Consider the following 8,112-nt stretch of genomic DNA (forward strand, 5'->3'; position numbering starts at 1 on the left):
TATAAAAAAATAAAGAGGTTGAATCACTAGTTGTACACTTGAAACTAATGTAACATTGTGTCTATTATACTAAAAAAAAATTTAAAGAGTATGTATAAATATACAGACAGTAGAAAATAAAAATAAGTAAAAGACATAGCCCATCAAAAAAAATTTAAGAAGAACTAAAAACTTAAAAAAAACAAACTAAAAAGTATTAAAAATGAAATTACTTTAAGCAGTTGTATCTGATGAAGATTTGATTCGTTTAACTAGGATTTTAAATAGAAATAGGAACCACTCCCAGAGTAAAAGAAAAAGGAAGAAACCAAAACAAAACTAGACTCAGAAAATGAAAAAGAGTGGATCTCATTACAAGGAATCTGTACTTTATCAAAGTTAAGTATATGCATTTTAAAATGCTATATTTAAGAACATGGCTTTACATTTTGAGTTAGACTCTCAGGCTACAAGAAATAGAGACCCAGATTTATTGTCTTAATAAAGCTTTATTTTAAGGATACTCTTCATACTGCAGCATGAAGAGCAAAGGTGTTAGCAGCACAAACACACTTAGAGCCATTGGAAGATTGCTCCAGATACTTCGGTAGATAGGGTCACCTCAGAGTCCCTGTGAAGCCTGCAACACAGCAGCTTTCGCAGCCTGCCTCTGACCACCCCCTCCCAAGTGAGTCTTCCACTTTCCACATGACATTCTCATAGAGAAGTAGGAGCTTCAGCTCCAGGATCAATTCTGTTCAAAATAAACTGTCAATTTGCAGCTTACTGAACTTGGGAATTTTACTTAATCTTTTAAATTCTCATACATAAAAAAAAGACAGCACAATACCTACCAAATAGGAGTGAACTTAAATAAGGCAAATAACTAATGTTTAGCCATTCCAACATAGTCATGACCCACTTTTCTATCTTTGAGTTCCCTTACTTTTCCATAACTCTACTTTCTCATGACTTGTTTTCTCCAATTTTATTTTTTAAAGATTTTATGTATTTATTCATGAGAGAAGCAGAGACACAGGCAGAGGGAGAAGCAGGCTCCCTGCTTCTGATGTGGGTTTGGATCCCAGCACTTCACAACCTGAACCAAAGGCAGATGCTCAACCACTGAGTCACCCAGGCATCCCTGTTTTCTCCAATTTTAAATTTCTTTGCTCTCACAGGCTCACCAGGTATACCTCTATTTTTAAGGAAATTATCTTTAAACAGGTGAACATATACCTTTGGAATATGCAAAGCCTTTATGATAGATATGACTAACCAAGAGTAGCTTTAAGGAGTTGAATATTCTAGATCTTAATCTTTCCCATGTACCATTTCCCATATTAGCTCTATCAGCAATTCTTCCTGAATAATTTAGTTCAGGTATGGTGGGAACTCAATCTAAATTATTTTACTGTAAGTCTTGGAAATCAGATAGGATAAAAACAGCAACAAAATTGAATGCAATTTATCTCATATTAAAATATCTGAGGATTTGGCTTATTCCAAACTATGTATAAATACCTACAAACAGACAAAACAAGCAGAACTGGTATGAAGTACCATAATAATCTAGAGGCTTTATGTAGCAAGATTTGGGGATCAGACTGCCAGAAGCCAGAAATTAGCAGCAAATATTTAAACCCAGAAGGCAAGGACCTCACTCTGAGTAGAAACTGTTGTAACAGTAAGAGAACACTAAGGACATATGATATATGTGAATATATATTATTATACATATTTGTGTGTGTACTGAAATTATGTTTATATGTATATGTTATTATATATATAATTATGTATATATGTATGTATGTGTGTATATATATTTATAAAACTTTTAACACTCCTTTGGGCAGCAAGGCACATCCATTAGGCCACTTAGAAAACAGAAAAAATCATGAGGCAAAGATTTCTCCGTAACAACATATTTACTTATATTCTTTCATTTCTTGAAAGTTGTGGAAAAAAAAAAAAAGTTGCCTCTCTCATAAGAAAGTCTCGGGAGGGGATCCCTGGGTGGCGCAGTGGTTTAACACCTGCCTTTGGCCCAGGGAGCGATCCTGGAGACCCGGGATCGAATCCCACGTCGGGCTCCCAGTGCATGGAGCCTGCTTCTCCCTCTGCCTGTGTCTCTGCCTCTCTCTCTCTCTGTGTGACTATCATAAATAAAAAAAAAATTTATAAAAAAAAAAAAACCTTAAAATATTAAAAAAAAAAAAAAAAAGAAAGTCTCGGGAGAACAAAGCCAATACACATTAATAAGATATTGAATGCCCAAATGTCTTTTATTTATTTTCCATATGTATAAACATGAGGAATTATTCTCAGCCATTCTCAAGCAACCTCAAGCAACTAACTCAGTATTATTAAGAGATGCTGATTGTTTAAATCTAATAGCAGTGTGTTTTTCAAAACTACCAATTTAGTTTGATATATATAAGATATATGTATATATGAGTTGGATATACATTTGGCAATATTTCAGTTGGTAGTATCTATGTGCATACACACACAACTTTGACTAAAGCCAACAGATAAGACATTACATATTTTCTTTCTAATCAGTGGGTACTGTCCAATAAAACATGTGAAGAGGGCAGCCTTCTGCTAAACCTCAGTGGTTTAGTGCCACCTTTGGCCTAGGGCATGATCCTGGAGACCCAGAATCGAGTCCCACATCAGGCTCCCTGCATGGAGCCTGCTTCTCCCTCTGCCTGTGTCTCTGCCTCTCTCTCTGTGTGTGCCTCTCATGAATAAACAAATAAAATCTTAAAAAAAAACTAAAGACCCATATTTAAAAAAATAAAATGTGAAGATATTTTATCCTATTATTCTGCAATATATTTATTCCAAACAATCTATTTTATTCCATATTTTAAGTAATTATTTCTGTTTCTCATATTTTAAAAATAAAATCAGAGTCTTTGCCAGATGGGTTATTTTAGCAAGAAAAAAAAAAGACAAAAAATAAATGACTATAAAATTGTATGAACCTTAAAGTTGTAACTTGTAGTTACATGAAGTGAATGTATGACATAACTCAAAACAGAAAAGGACCATGTTATTAATGAATTTTTAGAAGGGGACTACATAGCTGCCTCATTATCATATTTAATTTCCTTCCCCTTCAACTTTAAAATAAGTGATTACCTGAAGCATTGGTATAGTACGTAGAAATTATATACAGTTGAAGAGGGCTCATGGATTGGAAGGTAGTCTACAGCTCCTAAGGATTTTGCTCATTATGACTCTTGACAGGGATGAGGAAAATGTGAAGAAAATATGTTAAAATACATTCCTCACACATCTTTCATGATTTTATAAATTTTAATGATTATATAGTCTTCTCATATCATACATTCTCTAAGACATCACCTTTCCTCATCTAACCTTTAATTGACTAGTTGTGCTCATATCATAAATAATATCCTTCAAAACACTTTAAATATTTCAGTTTTCCTTGTCTGAACTGTTTCCAACTTTATATTGTGTATTTTGTAATTTTGCTGGATGCTCAATACACCTTTTATCTAAGAGTAACACTTCTAGTTGCCCATTCAATAATCATTTGATAATGTTAACATCTTTGTAGGTCTTTGGTTTCTACTTGGCAGTCACACTGGAATGTTTTCAGGAAGTAGTTTACAATCACTCAATCATCCATTAACTTTCAATATGGTAGAAGGTCAAAAAATCTTGTAAGGTAGGGTATGTTTCCAAATAGAATGAGTTTACAATATTAACTAATAGAATGAGTTTACAATATTAACTAATGACAATTTTCTTCCACAACATTTTCAAACTTATATTCTCAAAAAGCTTCCCCCCCCCCACTTTTCATTAATACCATTAATCATTAATACCACACCAACCATATGTATATGTATCTTTTATATTTGTCCGGCTCATATCTAAATTTTTGTTTCTATGTACACTAAATTTTGCATGTTAAAGTCACTCTTAGATTTCTATGTAATTGATATGAGCCCCTTTTATAAGTACAGACTGGAGTTTTCTCATTATATATTCTCTATACAGTAAATCACCTAACTGACAATACCTAACACTCATCTACCCACTCGCACTGTTTCACATTTAACTCTTAATTGCTTGTGAGTAGGAAAACAGTGGACCTTTTTTCTATCCATAATTGTTTAGCATTATTTAAAATTAGGAGAATCTTAACATTCTCTTTCATCCATAACACAAATAAGAACAATACCAGTGACTTTATTTTCTGGGATCTAGACACTATGGTCTTCAAAATGCTAAGTTGTTATTAGACATGTCCTACCAAATACTAAGGGGAAATACATTACAGGTTAATAAAATACATAAATTTAAACATCGGTTTTCTAAGACTGAGGTGAGAGGTCCTACTTTTTAGAGGAACTTACTGAGTCCTGTATCTTGTGAGATTCACTTTCTTAAAAATGCCATCATAATTGCTACTCTCATCACCTTGTAGACTTAGAGAAACCTTCCCTAAAAACATCCACTCAAGTTTAAATTTGTGCCCCTTCTTTTTCTGTGATTGAATGTAAGGTAAATCTGTGACATTTTAACAAAAAGTATAAAATGACAGCCAATAGAAAATTTTTAGCAAGAGTAATATTTCGTTGAATTAGCAGATGTGCAGAATAATTAATCTATCTTCAGGATGTGACATTCTTCAGGGGTAATATATCCTCAACACTTAGACAGTCTAGTGACCAAGACTCTCCTATTGGCCTACAAGGTTTGACTTAAGCCTAGCTAAAAATCTACAGTAGAGTCCTTCCATGGAGGTAATTTTGTCCCCCAGAGGATATTTAGCAATATTTGGAGTCACTTTTGGTTGTCACAAATAGTGGGATGGGATAGTGCATGGAAGGTACTACTGAACTCTGTAGATAGAGGCTGCAGATGCTAGTAATATGCACAAGAAATCCCCCAAACAAAGAATTCACAATGAATTATTTGAATTCTGATTCAAAATGTCCACAGTGTCAAAGTTGATAAACACTGTTGTAATATAAAGTCCAGGTTATTAGTGTTAGGATCCAGACAGAGAAAAGACTTTCCTCTACCACCCAATGTAGACTTCCCTTCCATGTTTTTATTCAATAGAACAGTAACCTCTTCTCAAGATAATGGACAATGGGGAATGATTTATTTTTCTTTTGGGGATCCCTGCTTTTATTCACAAAGGTAGGAATCAAATAGTACTCATTATATAACACAAAATGTTTTCTCAAAACTTCATTGAAACTATTTCACATCACTTCCTAGCCTTCCAAATTATAAAACAAAGACAGCTTAAAGTGTGGGGAAGTTAGTTATTTATATTATTGTTTCCAGGATAGTACTTCTCCCTATCAAATTTCAACTTTATTAGGGACTCTATTAAGTAACTAAATATCACTCTTAGATTTCATGTCTTCTAAGTTTCAGTTGTTTTGAAAATCAAATCTTGAGTTCCAGAATACATCTGAGTCACATCTTCAGTCTTGGAGAACCCAGGTGTTTTTGGTTTTTGCTTCTCCCCCCCTTCCCCCCCCCCCATAAGCCCATAAAGTTTGCAGAGGTGCAGCTATAGCCAAATCTAAGATAAAATAGATTCCAACAATCCAAGTCACCATGAGCCAATACAGTGAGGATTTGTTCAAGTGAATCAACTGAACTCAGGTCTTAAAACTGAAAACAAAAGTGTCTTCTGACCAAAATTCAATGAGGGTAATTTGAAATATAAGCACCAACACTGTAATAATTTGGAATTGTTTATCACTGATGAATAAATGGAATTTCCTTTGACTACATGAACATGAAGATTTTTGGTAGTTTGTAAACCAACTGAAACTCTAAGTCATTTATGTACCTTGATATTTTAAATTTAAAGATAGGTGATTATAGCCTATCCATTCTTCTCTCTTGACCTACTCTTTCTCTAATTGTAAGTTATAACTCTAACTGCATTGGTGTGAAATTAGCAGATATTCAATGCAGCCAGAATACACATTCTTCTTTCTTTGAAACTGGGAGAGGCACAGAAGGTTATTTCTCTTATCTGTCACTCCTCTGCCAGGTTATTAGTGATTCCTGCAAATGCTTTATTCAGGAATGTACTATAAAGGTCTAAGGGTCTTGCTTTTATGGAGATCTCATTTTCTCTCCTCCTAAAGTATTGAAGATTATATTTTTCACTTCCTTCACTCATTTTTCTGAGAATCATCTTGGTATTTAGTGTTCTTCCTGGATTTCTACACAATATTTCTATAAGGTGAAATTCTTTTTTCTTTTTTTAAAGGTTTTTTTTTTTTAATTTATTTTTTCATGAGAGACATACACACACACACACGCACAGAGAGAGAGAGAGAGAGAGAAACTGAGACACAGGCAGAGAGAGAAGCAGGCTCCATGCAGGGAGCCCCATGCGGAACTTAATCCTGGGTCTCCAGAATCATGCCTTGGCCCAAAGGTGGGGCTACACCCCTGAGTCACCCAGGCTTCCCAAGGTGGAATGCTCATAGTTTTCAATCTTAATTCTCTTGCTTCATTTAGCCAACTTCTTGTCTGAAAGTCCCTGGGACTACCTACCTTTTCATAATTATTTGTTTCCAAATCTTTTTTTGTTAACTGTTATACAAAGTATTTTTGTTTCTTTGTCTGTTTGCAAACATTTTACTGGCTGAGTTTTTCTTTTATGGTATAACTTCCAACAGAAGTCATATTGCATATCTTTAGTCATGGTCAGAAGATATTTAGAGCACAGTTCCATTGATATTATGATATCTTTTCTGTTCTTGGGGAAAATGCTACTTATGAAATTTACCAACAAATTCAATTCCACTACTGATCACTGCACAAATGAAATGAATTATCACAATTTCTTAATGCAAAACAATCTTAATTTTCCAAGATAGCAAAAGTATCAGGTGGTGGGCCCTGAGGCGTGATTGACCTGACTCTTGTCTCTGTGAATTATCTTTGGCTTGTGAAATCTGGCTCATTTTTACTGCCACAATCATCATGGACTTAAGAAGCATTTTTCTTCCTGTAATTACTTTGTTGAGTACAAATTCAAGCAAAAAATGAGTATTTTCAATAATATTGTTAAGATAAATTAAAACATTTAACTCATCCAAGTATGGGATGATTTTTTTTTTTTTTTGGTATCTTTATAATCCCCACAAATGTCTACTCATGTATTTGGTATTTAAATATCTCTCCATTGGGTAATTTGCATAAATGGCTTTGTAGACCCATTTTCAAAATAATAATTATTCTTGTCTCCTTTTCTATGGCATGTGTTTGGAATTTCCTCAGCTGCAATCAAGAAAGAGAAGTGGAATAAGGACAAAAACAGATGAGTTATATAGCACACAAGAAATTGCATATTCAACTTGAAGTCTGACTCAGCCTACATGGATGCATTTCTGCCTCATTCTTACTTGGAAACCATTTTATGAAGGCCATCTTTCCTATCTTTGAGCATTTTTCAATATCTTCCAGCATGTTACTATTTCATACCAAGGAAGCTTGACTGAAAGAAACAAAGATATATATATATATATATATATATATAGAGAGAGAGAGAGAGAGAGAACCAGATTTTCTCTCTTGTCAACCTAACTTGCAAATTCTGGCTCCCTATTTAATCATTCCCTGGGGTATTGACAGTGAGACAGATAAAGAAAGACTCAGGGGAGACCTTACCTCCTTCCTACACAAAGATAAACTTTTCTTAAACCTCCAAATATTAATATCAGAATAGAATATAGTTAATTGAAAAACTATACATGTGAAGAAACGAAGAGCATATTTTGATTTAAAATGTGCTATTTAAATCCCATTACAGTTTCATAGAAAATACTCATATGGTTAAATGGTTAAAGGAAATCTACTGTAACACATTGGAATTTAGTATGATTTCTAGATCATCATGCAAACCTTGTTACATTTTGTACTTGATTCTAAGTCTTCAATAATTGATAAAAAATTCTATCATGTCTTCATTAAGTGCCACATTTAGTGGAATTTCTAGGAATGACCAAAGAAAAAGTTTTGAAAAAAACATATTTAAATATGGGACTCAAAGTCAAAAGACCAGGTAAGCTACATATTTTGGAAAATGATGCCAGTAAAAGCCTATCA

This window comes from Vulpes lagopus, chromosome 16 (assembly GCF_018345385.1).
Source record: "Vulpes lagopus strain Blue_001 chromosome 16, ASM1834538v1, whole genome shotgun sequence".
Taxonomy (NCBI): domain Eukaryota; kingdom Metazoa; phylum Chordata; class Mammalia; order Carnivora; family Canidae; genus Vulpes; species Vulpes lagopus.